At 41.3% G+C, this 14,160-nt stretch overlaps 1 long non-coding RNA gene across 2 annotated transcripts; it reads left to right on the top strand.

The window, feature by feature from the left end:
• Positions 1-584: 584 nt before the first annotated feature.
• LOC113994486 lies at positions 585-12,124 on the top strand. 2 transcript variants are annotated; one of them, XR_005566032.1, is made up of 4 exons: positions 585-745; positions 4,750-4,960; positions 8,671-8,807; positions 10,140-12,124. It is a non-coding gene; the product is annotated as an uncharacterized LOC113994486 (long non-coding RNA). The 2 variants fall into 2 exon arrangements; XR_005566031.1 differs by lacking the exon at positions 585-745 and adding an exon at positions 2,206-2,271.
• Positions 12,125-14,160: the final 2,036 nt, after the last annotated feature.

Here is a 14,160-nt window from a genome sequence, read left to right as displayed (position 1 = left end):
TCATTAGCTGTCCGGTTAGCCAGAAACCCTTCTGGGAGAGACAGGACCTACATTTCAAAAGGAAAACAAACAAATAAACAAACCATCCTGTAAAACCTCTCATCTGTCCCTGTTAGTTTTCAAAGAAAAAAAAAAAATTAAGACTCCTTTAAATTACGATACAAGGGCGGAGGAGGTCAGAGGCTCTAAGGGTACCTTTGGAGGTCACCTCAGAGGTGAGGGTTGCTGTGCTGCAGCTGATGGCTGCAATGTTTTTATTCCCCATCCTCTCTTAAGATCGTCACTTTGGAAACACACCTTGAGTGTGAATGACTTGCTGGACTGAAAAGGGATTTTGAGGTTGCAAGGGAGAAGAAAAACCCCACCTATTCAGTAACAATTACAGAAATGGTATGAGGCCTGTTGGTGGGAGTACTGGTGTGAAGTGTGACCATCTTTCCAGTTTTGGCAAACCCTGACCTGCAATGGGAAATTCCCTGTTGTGGCCGATTTACAGCCTACACCAGACCAGCTGCCTGGCACACTTTGTTGGTATGCCAGCAATCACATTATTGCTTTTCCAACCATTTCACAGGCCTAAGGTTAGATGAAAAGAGTCCTTTTCTGGGAGCATTCCCAAGTTTTTGTGTGTGCCTAGCAATGCAGACTCAAGTAACAGCAGCAACAAAGCTCAGCACATCCCCATCTGTCTGTTGCACTCAATACGCCCTGGTGATGAGGGAGTTCACGTGCAATGTGCAGCCAGGTGAGAGCTGTTCTGTTTTACTAATTATTATAAATAATTATTATAAATTTTTATTTACTAATTATTTTTTAAACATATCTGGACATATTTTCTTCCTTTTACCTTTGTAGCAATGGTCATTAGTATTTCTTCTTTAAAAAGACTATGTTCCCATTTAATTATGCTACAATTGGTTTTTAGTCTTAGAGTTGAGAGGTATTTCTGTATTTTAGATATATAATGTATATACATACATGAATACACTCTATGGATATATATACACTACTGCAAATGAGAGTTGCTACTTTCCTCACATACTTAGCTGGTCAGTAGTGAAGAACCATGTGACAGTCTTCTATCATGAAATTAAAAGCACACAAAAATTTACAGGCTCCATGTATTTCAGAACTGTGTAATGTCATTATATTTACCTCCAAGTACTCTGTGAAGTATCCTGTGTGAGGGCACTAACCTAGATAGTTTATGTAAGACCGTGGAAATTCAATTCCAGAAATGAACCTTTGCATCTCTAGGAACAGCTGGAGAGGCTCAGGTCTACTCATCCTGCTCAGAATGGACACGAGGAATTTAGATTAGATGCAGATGGAGTGGGGATTTTGTTAATGACAAAAAGGGAGGCAAACATGTTGAGGCATAACTGCCTGAATACAAATGCATAATATATGTGTACATATTTCTGACTTTAACTATGAACACCATAAATATGCTATCATGCAAGAGGCGAAGCATATGTAAACTTAACAATATCCCATTACCTCTCCAGCAAAGAATTTTCATAACTCATTCATATCCCATTGAATAAGCACAAAGATTCACTGCTGGCTGTTAATTATCCTCTACAAAGACCTGGTTATTGTGTTCAATTTTAGTAAAGGCGCAGTTGTTATTGCAGTGTACATAGGGAGAATGGTACCTGAGGGAGCAGGAGGAAATATGCTTGTGTAGAATTTTAACAAGGAAAGCTTGGTTGCACAGAAGGGATTCATTGGGTGGGATTTTGATATGTGCTTCAGGAAATTAACCATTCTCAAGACAAAAACCTTGCTGTGACTCTCTGAATACATGATATTACTCAGTATTTCAAGAAATCAGCCACGTAAAAATTACTTGCTGTTACTATAAAGAATTTTTAAGACTACTTTTATTGAATGGTAGCCTGTTTTTCTCTGAAGTTTATAACACTCCAGTCATATCAAGGAATGTGTATGCAAGAGCTCACAAGGCCCATACATCCCTCTTTTTGAGGGGCACATGGAGGTCACCAGCCAAAGGCAGCAATCCATTTCCTCCACACCAGCATGGTGGAGGAACTGGGACAGGAGGTGTAAGGTCCTGGCAGGTCCCAGTGCAATGTCACAGTAGGAGAGTGCCAGCTGGAACCCCACTTTGTGCTGGGTGTGATGCGGGGGTTACCAGGATTCAAAAGAATTCAGGAAGAGCTGGGAACAATGGTGAGTTATCCAGGGAGCTGTGTATCTTCTGCACTGACCTGTTGGAAACACTGCAGCTGCTTGGCATTTTAGAAGGTTCAGAAAAGATCCACTGAAGGTGTTATTTTAATGGGCGAGTTCTTTCCCACATGCCCTGCACTGTCGGAACGTCAGGCAGAAGGAGGCAAAGCCTTGTGACATTTAGGTTGCTAAAGTCATTGCTGTTGGTATGGGGCAGGTAGGAGGCTCTAGGCTCATGTAGGAGGACTAGCCTTGCTCAGAGGCACCACAGCAGCTGCAATGAACTCAGTCTCATTCCCTATTTCTTTTTCTCGTTTCTACTCAATGCCTCTCTTCTCCTTGGTTGTGCAGGGACAAATACAGAGTTCACACAGTGGCTGTGTGTTCCAAATGTGCATGTTGAAAGGAGAGGAGAAAGCATGTATCTTTGGGTGGAAATACTGAGAACAACACGAAAACAAAATAAACAAAGCTGAACAAAAGAGAATTAAAACTTCTATAAATACCAAGGACAGCTAGGGATGAAGGAAACAGAAAGAAGATATCATAGGTCAAGAAAGGGAAGCAAGAACTTCGTGGTGGGATATAAGAAACCACAAGACAGGACAGGATGATCCACTGTTGGTCTGGCTTACCGAGGCTGTGGCACAGCCCCACTGAGGTGCCCATCCCTGCCAGGCCACTTGGATATGACTCTGGTAGTCCTGCCACTGCCTGCTTGACTGGGCTTCAACAGAATGGGACAATTTCTTTTGTAGTCCCTAGTGGCTAATCCAGTATAGCAGCTAAGAAAGCAGCACCAGAAGGTACAGTTACTTAGGAGATACTTGGATCCTTGCCTTGAATTGCAAAGGAAATATCTCTGTAGGCTCCTCCCAGAATCCCAAACAGTCTGACAGTGAAATAGATTGATTATACCTTCTGCTCATCTGTTAGCACTGTGTTCAGCATTAAATCCTATCCAACCTTGGAGCCACTACTGGCTTTCTTTGCACCACTATAATGAGAAGACTAGTATTGGCTGATGCTCAGAAACTTCCAACTTAGAGCACCTAGAAACAGTTCATTAGTAAGAGTATAGAGAATGTGGTGTGCTGTTTCATTCACTTCTTTTAACTTAATTGAGACCAAGACCAAGGTGGGAGACACCCACTGCCAGGTGTCCAGCAGGAGCTGTAGAGTGTCTCTCCTATGATGAGACCTGATATTTAAACCCGATGTTTGCTGCTTAAACCATGTCTGTGAACAAGCAGGATCCCAATGCATTTCCACTATTTGCAGCTTGGGAAATGTTGCAGGACAATTTTGTCTGTAAGTCTTCTTGTTACCGGAATTATTTTTTGCATTTTGGCACATCCCTGGGTTAGAAGAGAAGACTATAAATATTTTTATGTTTTAATAGTATTACTACAAACTGTATAGTATTCTAATAGCTGATTGTAAAGTTCTCATTTATTTGGGAGCAACTTGTTTCACATCTGTATAATTTTTAATGTTTAATATTAAAAACATCTTGAGAGGATTTTAAAGACTTTTTTTCCTCTATTGCTTTTTTGTGATGAGTCAGAAAATAGTTTTGATGCCCCTTCTGCCTCTGATTTTCTTGACCCCAGCTGTTGTCCTGCAGCTGGAACAGACGCACACTGCACCTCCTGGGGTCTCACTGGCAGTACAAGGGAAAAATAGCCCTCAGCAAAATTCCATGGGAGGCATGCTGTGCTCCATGTGTAAAGCTGGTGGATCAAAGATCTAAAGTAGGAGTATGTGGCGTTTTCTTTGAGTTCCTGCGGAGGGGTAAGATTTGCCTTAACTCGATTTACCTTCTAGGAATGCAATGTCAGTGTGGAAGTACACTGGATCTTCCAGTTTCCTCAATGTTCAGATTGTATTTATCAACCTTATAAGAAAAGGATACCAAAATCAATATCAAAATGTTGCAAGACAGAAGCAATCAGCTGGCCAGCACTTTAGGGATATATTTGTATTCATGTCTCAGAAGTGCAAGTGTGATCACGTTCAGGTGCTCAGGCAGAGCAACAGAGCGGGCAGACTGTCAGTGCTCTGACCCAAGGGGCAGGGACAGTTTGCTTTCTCTCCTCATGTCTGTTTTTTTCCCTTCATTCAACCAAGCAGCATGACCACCCAGTGCTGCAGCATCTAAGTGCTATTTTGCAACAGATGCACACAACCCAAAGCACAGGCTTTTCTGGTGTATAAGTTGCATCTTTTTATTATGACTATCCCAATCTATTTCTAAGTGTGCTAATTCCAGTAAATGGCTGCCATTTTCTTATGGCTCATTTCATACCATGGTTAAACACTACACAACAAATGAACAGTCCATTTGCTTGTGTAGCCTGTAGTTTTGGCCTGAATAGTGGCTTAGATATGGTTAGTCTTTATGTATGAGGTAAAGAAACACCAAGGCAAATGTTGACAAAGTCTAAAAGCTGTTGAGATGACCTGGGATCTCTGAATGTTCAAGCAGATGTGCATCAGCAGTATTTGCAGCAGTATTTGTGATCTTGCTTTTCACACTTTGTGTTGCAGCAGCAGAGGGAATTTGCTCAAGGTCATTGTTTCCTGGCGAATGTTGTGCCTTAATGGCATTCAGGGCAGCACTGGTGGGAAGGAGCAAATGAGTCCAGCTGGGACCACCAGCTCTGAGGGTTTTGGGCCCCCACAGCGAAGCCTGGATCAGCTCAAAACACCTGTCAAGGACATACCTGAAGAGAGAGAAATTTAAGCAGTGCTGGCAGACAAGGTAGGTGGCTGCAACTTCGAGCTGGTTTGGACTACATAACAGAGCTCACTCGGGACTTTGGCATGGAAGCAAATGCGTGTCAAATGCACAGGTGATGGATGGAGTGAGCAATCTCACAAGATATATGAGAAAAACACAGAGATGAGATCAGCCACAGAGGAAGCAGACCAGGGACTGGGCAAAAGTGGAAAAGAAACAAAGGGAGAGAGAGTTATTCGTCCTTTTTTAGAATCATTGAATTATTTAGATTGGAAAAGTTCTTTAAGATCAAGTCTAGCGTTAAACCCAGCACTGCCAAGTACACCACTAAACCATGTCCCTAAGGGTCACATCTACATGGCTTTTAAATCCCTCCAGGGATGGTATCTCCACCACTTCCCTGGGCAGCCTGTTTCAATGCTTGATAACCCTTTCAGTGAAGAGATTTTTCCTAACATCTAATCTAAACCTCCCCTGGCACAACTTGAGGCTGTTTCCTCTTGCTCTGTTGCTTGTTACTTAGGAGAAAAGACCAAACCCCACCTTGCTACAACCTCCTTTCAGGTAGCTATAGAGAGCGATGAGGTCCCCCCTGTGTCTCCTTTTCTCCAGACTAAATAGCTCCAGCTCCCTCAGCTGCTCTTCACATGACTTTCTGTCTTGACCCTTCAGCATCTTCCTTGCCTTTCTCTGAACATGCTTCAGCACCTCAATGTCTTTCTTGTAGTGAGGGGCCCAAGACTGAACACAGAATTGGAGGTCTGGCCTCACCAGTTCCGAGTACAGGGGTATGATCACTGCCCTAGTCTTGCTGGCCACAGTTTTTGGGACTAAAACAACTATCCAGTGTAAGGACTGAATCAGAAACATTTTTTTCTTCTTTGTGTGAAAGAATCTAGAATGTGTTTTAGATCAAGAATTGCCCCTAAAATGCAAGACTGCTTCCTTGGAAGGAAAAAGGAAGCATATACAGCAAGAAAGGGATTAAAAAGTAGCAGGAAGGACTTTATCCTTCTCCTACTCATGCTTTACTTTTTCCTAGGAACTACCTTTCCTGATTATAGGATATGTTATGTAAACCATGCAAATTAGGCAGTTTTTTATATCATTATTTCACTTCAAACGTAAAAATACATGTACTGCACTGCATTTTTTCTGGGCTTCTCAGGTGAGTGTGTGTGCCTAAGGCATGCACTGTTGCTTTACCCATCACTCTGCAGTGCTTGCATTGCAGGAGCAGCCAGAGGGCAACTGGGCAGAAAGGCCAGGGGCCAAGGGAGCAGTGGGTGCCTGGGTCTGGAGCCCTGGTGGGAAAGGACCTGATAATATTGTTTTCTATCTGACCGAGACAAAAAGTTGAGACTGACCATTTCTGTGATGGCCAGATATGATGACAGTGGGAGCAGCAACTGTGAACCGCCAGTGCCTCTTTGCTTTGGTTACTTTTAATATCTTCCTGTTATTAAGAGTGGTCCTGCTGAATGCCCCTTCCTATACGCAGACAGGCTGCTTGAACGCCGGCGTGCCCACGTGGTCTATCCCATAGCTGGCAGCATGTGTGTGTGGATACCTCTACTCCCCTGGGCAGTGTGGTTCTATCTCATATGCCTACCTGTGCGAGTAAAGTGAAGGCTTGTATGGCCACCAGGTCAGGCTGTGTGGGCATTTTGATTTAATCACATCTCATATGGTATCCTTGTATTTTTCAGCTTTGCTTTTTCCATCAGTTTTATATACCTCATGTGGGGAAAGTAGTATCCTTTAAAGAATACATTCTATATTTGGTAGTGAGTGATTTGAGGCACGAATGTGTCTGAAGGAGAAAGGCTTTTCAAGCAGCATGCTGCTGGCTCAAAGGTTCCTCCACAAGTTCTGCTGGGCTCTGCCTCTGAGTTGTGCTGCCCTCTCACCAGCCCGATCCTTGAGGAATTAATTCGGTAACTGCTTGAGACTCTGCACGATATTCTTCAATGGTCCCTTTCTTCTCTGAAAGAAAAATACAGGGAAATGTCACAGAGAATTAACAGCTTAGATGGGCGGATGGCAAGGCTTGAAAACCGTACAGAGATGATTGAGAGAAGTGTACTGTCCCACAAGGAAACAGCTACTAATACTGCACAGGTGGTGGGCTTGGAAAGATTAGTTTGGGGGTTTTATTAAGTGCAGCACAACCTTAAAAAAAAAAGGTGGAAAACCAGATCTAAGTTGTCTCCATCCAGTATCTTGGTAGTAGAACTAATTGACAAAATGTTGGGAATGGCTTCTATTAACATCCAGGCTGAAAAGCTCAAGTTGGCTCTAACACCATAGGGCTGTAAAGAGACACTTCCTACACATCAGCATGTGCAAAATGGTCCAAAGCAGAGAGCATGAGGCAGGCAGCAGCAGGATCTCTATGGGCTTTGCAGGATTCCCTGCTCAGGCATCGGGGCACCCAAGAGGACAGTGAGATACTGCTGAATTCAGAGCATCTCTCACCATTAATGCCTTGAGTTTTCTCATTCTGCATCACTACAGATGCACAGTACAGACAGAACCTGGGCTGGTACTGCTTGGGAGCTGTGTCCACAACTGGCCTGCTGCTTCCAGGGACACTAACTGGTGCTGTGTGGCAGCAATTTGTAAATTGTGAAGGTATGGGGAAAATCTACAAAAGTAAGGAAAAATATTTTCTGAAGAATGGAATAGAGCAGTAGTCAAATAATTAGGTTCTTATTCAAAAGAGAGGACAAGGAATAATGTTGATCCATTTTTCTTCTTTGAGGTAAAAAGATGGTGAAATAGAGGATGGACTGGGATTAAAAAAATGGGACTTTATTACTTGGTCCTGCCATGAGATTTCATGTGTAACCTCTGGCAAGGCTCTTGACGCTCTTGCACATCTCACTCATGTCTGTGAAATGGGGGTAATCTCTTCCATGACCAAAAGAGATTTCATGAGGAGAACATCCTCAACAGATTGAGTCCTCAAGCAGGGAGGTAGAGCAGTATCAGAGGGAGTTCTCTGATTTCCTTCTAGTACAGGCACCACTGAGTTAGATAAGCAACAAGCCAGGATTTCAAACAGCTTTGGAGTTGAACAGTGTTGGTATCCAACAAAGAGCAAATGTTTTTTATTGGAGATAAGGATATTTTGTTTCTAACAGTGTAAACACAATAATATTTGTCTTCATAGATTAGCTGCAGCAATGAAAATACTTTGCATACTCTCTAGTTGGGGGTTCTCAGACTCGGTTAATACATTCTAAATAGTCTGGTACAGGCTGAAATGGGGAATTGAATTAACCATGAAATACTGGGCAGGTTGAGGCTTTTTCACTTAAGACACCGCAAGTTATGTTCCCTGTGAAGTCTCTGCTTGTAATCCTGATACTGATGACCTGCACAGCAAATGTGGACAAACAGTAGACAAACCAATGAGGAAATGGGAGAAAGGATCATCAGCTCACTGTTGTGTTGGTTGCTGCTCATTTTTGATGAGCAAATAGCTGCCTCTTTGCCCCTGTGGGAAATCATTAACATACAATAATTCTTATAGATTTCTATTTGACAAAAGTGGTGTTTAACTCACACTTTACAGAAGCCAAAAATGGGAGTCCTTTATGCTGACTTTTACCAGTAAGTTTCTTTTCCCTTTGGAAAGCCCCAGGGTAGATTGCTAAATTTCACAGGTAATTTGTAAACCCCTGAAATTGTTCTCTGCTGTTTTTTTTTTTTTCTGTGACCTTTAGAAACCTGCTTCCCAGCCTGTCTCCTCCGTTGCCTGAATATCAGGGGTATAAGGAAATGTTTGCTGACTACAGCACGTCCAAATGTGAATTACAACAGAACTGTAAGGGTCTGGGTCCCAGGAACTCAGAAACCAAATGTGAGTTTAACTTTTAGTCCGTACAGAGTCCTACTGCTCTGGGGCCTTGACTCCTTAGGGAACAGTAAATAAGAAGGAGGCAGCTTTCTCCCTTTGCCCTAGAATTAACTTGCAGGTTTAACTGACTTGTTTTATTATACGTGTTTATGTTAAACTGTCCTACTACAGGAATTACATAATTCATCCAGGAAATGAAATGGCTCCAATGACTAACTTGAGAGTCACATAAAAAACCTCAGATGAATACTGCCAAATTTCTAAGGTTTTATGATACTGTTCCCTTAGATTGTTAAAATCAGAGCCAATTTGTTAAATATTTACTTAGTTAACCAACATGCCGTTCTAACTTCCTCTCTATATCCTTAAGTAATGAATGACAAAGCACAAAAAGTAGGCTACTCATCTAACATATCTTACACTAGGAAGAACAGGGACTGATAGATATTACATACTGAATTGAATGGGTATTTATTTTCCCATAAAATTGCAAAATGTAGCTAGTTTAGAAGACTGTTAGAGTTTAGAAGTTAAGGGTTCAGAAGACTTTATTGCTCCAAGATTTGGAGATTCTTATTACCATTTAGGTCATTATTATACTCTTTGCAAAAAAAGACCCCCAAAAAAATTTCATAGAAAATATTTCAAAATAACCTCACAAACATGTAGCAGCAAGAATAATAACAATACCACACACATCCCTTTGTCACCCTACAATAAGAATGGGCACTTCTCTTTTTCTGGAGTTAATCTCTTTCGGAAGAAGAGGGGAATAGCAGGATTTGGCTGCTGAACTCTTTCATTAGCTCTCCTTCCTTTGTGTGGGGGAGGAAGGACAGTGTATCAGAGCACTGCGAGATATGGCTACAGGCATCCAAGGCAGCCTAGGTGCATTGATTGCCTCAGCACCCAAAAGTAAGACTGCTGAGCTTAAGAGACAAGTTTCCTTGCTACACAACAAGAAGAATAAAAAGTTCCTGGATTGTATTTTTAGAGATGTGAACGTGCCTAGCAAAGAAAGATCTGAGGGTATACAGTGCAGAAGAGAGGTATAGATGAAAGGTGACTTACTGTGACTAGAACATAAAAAGTCAGGCAGTCATCCAGAAGGGATTGTGAATGTTGGAGTGCCAGAGTTTGTCCCTGGATGTGTGACTGATAGGTGATGAACACACAACTAGGGGGTGAAGCAAACAAACTTTGTCAAACCACTCCCAAGCTACGAACAGGGAGGAAACGTGACTGAGACAAACACTATACTGAGTGTCTTCTTGAAGATAGTCTGCTTACTGATCCATGGTGCATGACTGGGTTTGGGTCCTCTCTCACTTTCAGCTTTCCTTTACCATCCAAGTGATGTGCCAAAGAGATGTGACACTGGCAGGAGTGTCTCTGGAAGACCAGCAGAGCCAGGGACTCTGCACTGCACTGGCAAGGTCAACATTGCCAAGAACCCTGACTTAACTCCCTCCTCCAGCTGTGTCCTCTGCACAGATACCCCAGCTGTATTACAGAAAAAAAAAGAAAATCTAAAGACCGAAGATGCGTGTTCCTCACCAAACTTTTGAGAATGGACATAAGTGATGTGACAGGTCAGAAGGTGAGATGAAAGGCTTTTTAATAGTACTGACTCTTGCTAACTTAAGACCAAAGTCCAAGCTGACAGAGTATGAAGTTTTTCTCCAGTCTCCAGTGCACCAGAAACTGAAGATGCTGTTTTCTCTTTGTCTAGTGTGCTGTATGTGTGGATTCTGGTGAGGGTATTGCATGGGGTTTTTAAGAACCAGTTCTGGTCCTTCCTTTCATCTTAGGTTTCAGCTCATCAGGATTGAGAAATCTGTATTAAAAAAAAAAAAAAAAATTTTTTTTCCCCTGAAGTCAAGGGGCAAAAATGGAGTATGTTATCTTCAGAGCAGGACAGTGATGGATTAGAAATCCAGCACAAACCAGTAGTCCTGTGAGCTGCAAATCTGATAGGGCTTTGTTTCCCTTGGGCAAATCTTTGGATTCTCCTAGGTCTACATAGCTGAAAGCTCTGGCTGCAGCTTTTCCTGTGGGTGGGTATTCATAACATCTTTCATCATTGCAGCTTTCTTGGTGTTTAATAAGGGTTTAACTCAAGCTGCAGTGGGTCTCCTTTTTCTTAGCAGCCTGTTCTTATGAAATGTATAGGAATGTAGCATTTTCAGCACTTTATTGCTCTGTCAGATGTGGTTAAAATTGGCTACTGTTTGTTCTCGTTCCCTTTCTCTTGCACAACACACAAGTATGTACAAGCACGTATGTGTGCACACATGCGGACGCACACAGAGATTTATTATACATATGAAGAGATAATGATCTCAAACCCCTTTTAATTTCTATAGGAATCCAGCTAGGTAAGAAAGTATCGGAATGCTATTTCTTTGGGAGAGGAAAAGGAGGATGAACTAATTTTTTTCTATGCAGCAGACAGAATATTAAATTATTGCTTTGTTTAAACGTAACATGTGTTGCTGAAAATCTGGCACCACTATTATAAAGTAAAAGATGTAGTGGGCTCTGTGTCCTGGAACTGTATACTTGTGCTTGTGCACGGCACGCACGCTTCGCCTCCAGTGCCTGAGTGGTCCTGCTGAGACTGGAGGAATGTGTAGGGAATGTAGGTTTGCCGCGACATCCCGTCTCCATTACATCTTTTGGATCTTTGCCACAGAAAAGAAGGCATTTTACCCTTCATTTGTAAGTAATTAAGATGATAGTGGAGTTAGAGTTTTCCAACTTTGTGAAAACAAACTAATAGAAATGATCCACTTCAATAACTCAGATATTAATTGAAACAAGAGAGAGAAACAATACATTAAGAAATAATTAACTTTCGTTAATTAATTTTTAGAAATAGGAAGGACACCTGCAGCAAGTGCAGATGTTTGCAGGTGTCATTAGATTGGGAAGGTTGTGCAGTAATTTGGAAATGGAAACAGGTCAAAAGGACCAGGAGCAATCTGCAGCATGGTCTGACTAATAGTATAAACTATGTGATTGCTAGTGAGCAGCAAAAAAGGTGATGAAGATGTGCATTTTTTTAAAGGATATTTATAGAAGCCAGAGGTTAATTAGCAGTTAAAAAGCATCTACTGGTGTTTTATGTCAGTACCATCGGTGTGTTAATTATTGTATTTTCAGCCTCAAATGTGCCTCTTTCAGACTTCAGATGAAATAGATTGATGATTCTTTTACTGAGACGTTTCTTAGATAAATTTTAATTAGTAACTTCCCCCTTTCCCCCTGCGAAATCAGTTTTCTTCTATGACCAGAACTGGAATTTCATCTCTCACTCAGCCTTCTCTTCTTTGGTATGTGTGATGCAGTTCTGGTTGTCTGTGGTATTGCAGGAAGGTAAGGGGAATGCATCTGTCTTGTCCAAATTTTAAATTTTGACTTCTCTGCAATGTAGACACGGAAAAATGTGAAATGATCCTTAGAACTATCTACCTTCTTTTTCAAAGTTAGTAAGTAGAAAGGCGCAAACCTAATTTGTTCTGCTCCTCTTAGTGCTTTTGTCTACTTTAATGAAATGATGCTGGTAGGAAAAACAACAAAGGTTTTATATGCCACTCTGAACATGCCAGAACTCTGTTCAACAACTAGAAATCCTCATAGGGTGAGTAGACCAGGCACCTTGAGGGCATCCAAGCCAGCCAGTTGAGATGACATGGGCTGAGTGCAGTCTCCTAGCACTGACTAAAACAAAATGCTGAGAACCACTATGAGGTCAGGTTGTTCCCTGCACCAGACACCTCTCAGGGAAGGTTCCCCTGTCCAGCCCTCTTTTGCAAGTCACTACCCACAACTCCTCTTTCAAAGATTCAGTGAGGGATTTTTGTCTCCTAAGCAACAAAAAACACCCCTCACCTAAAGATAGGTAAGAATTTAGAACCGCCATTCAGGTTTGGAATGTCCTTAAATGGACACTCACTTGACCCCTCACTGTCTATTCAGGCCTTTAGGCTGCTGGAACTGAGAAATGCCAGAGAGAGCACAGGATGTGGTTCGGACTACAGTCCCCCACTTCCTTCTTCTAGAGGGAGCCAGAGAGTCCTACTTGCTTTTGTTTTGGGAAGGAAAATTCAGACAGAGATTCATAAAAATAAGTCATTTCATCCCTCCAGAAGTATTTCCTTTCAGAATTCGTAACTCCTATTAAGTTTTCAATTTTTCAGTAAACATATGTGCAAGTATATAATTTGCCAGGCTCTTTCATTTCAGTGGCCTACTTTTCTATTGGTACTATTAAAAATAAAATGCCAAATTGTGAGAAAGACAGAATTACATTACGCAAGAAGTATACAAGACATGTTTTCCTTTCAGGTGACTTTATCTATGTATCTATTTATTACTTCTATTCCAATTTTGCGATGGGCTCTGGAGAAAGATCCTTAGATGCTCTATTACTGATTCTGCAAGTCATCATTATGTGGCCTTACCTAAAGGATCTATGATTTTTTCCCCCAATTATTTCTATAATTAAATTTTATCTGTTCTGATGACCTTGAAGGGTAGGAATTAAGCATAAACAAACAGGATAATGATGGGGCCCAAAGGCAGTAACTTTCAGGAAGCTTGAAAAAAGAGATATGTATTTCTAATTTAAGGGAGGTAAAATGAAAGAAGTGTCTAGAGTGATTAACCCACTAAATGGCAAGTTTTCAGATATATACCCATCTGCTTTTTCCTGCCACCTCTCTCCAAATGGGAGGGAGCTTAGATGAATTCATTTTATCTTCATAAGAAACAAATATTGTTAATGAAATAAATTTTTACTTAGATGGACTATGCTGCCAGTTGAATAAAACCCACACATTTTACAGGGAAGATTTAATTAATATTCTCTTTATTTATTTTGTTACACAATTAAAAGGAAAAAAAATTAATGGGGGAAAAAACCCAACTTGTGCAAATACACTGAAATTTATCCCCTATCGTAGTCACATAGTTAAACACAAGAAAGAAAGAAAAAACAGCAGAAACAGTTTTCTCTCATGTTATTAAAGACAAGAACCTGTTTACGAGTCAAATATTAGATGTCCTCAGGGAATTTGACAATTTGCAAAATATACAAGAAAATATCACCTGGGGAGAGTTACAGCTGTAACAAACGAGGAAGAATTTCTGACTAAAAAGGAACATGACTTACTTTGTCTCAATTGCTCCAAAAAATTCATAAATACAATGACTAGGCTAGAAACAATGTTGCAGAGGATTGTCCTCACACACTGGTGGATGTAGAGCTTGGACGGACTTTCTGTTGGCCTCATTCCTCGAAGATCTGTCATCTGTGTCGGTGAACAGTCACGGCCTTTAGGTTTGTGCACAG

This window comes from Pipra filicauda, unplaced genomic scaffold (genome assembly GCF_003945595.2).
Source record: "Pipra filicauda isolate LSUMZ 115617 unplaced genomic scaffold, ASM394559v2 scaffold5_size6683894_pilon, whole genome shotgun sequence".
Classification (NCBI taxonomy): Eukaryota; Metazoa; Chordata; class Aves; order Passeriformes; family Pipridae; genus Pipra; species Pipra filicauda.
The sequence above is the reverse complement of the archived record's forward strand: the minus strand, read 5'-3'. Positions and strand labels throughout refer to the sequence as shown.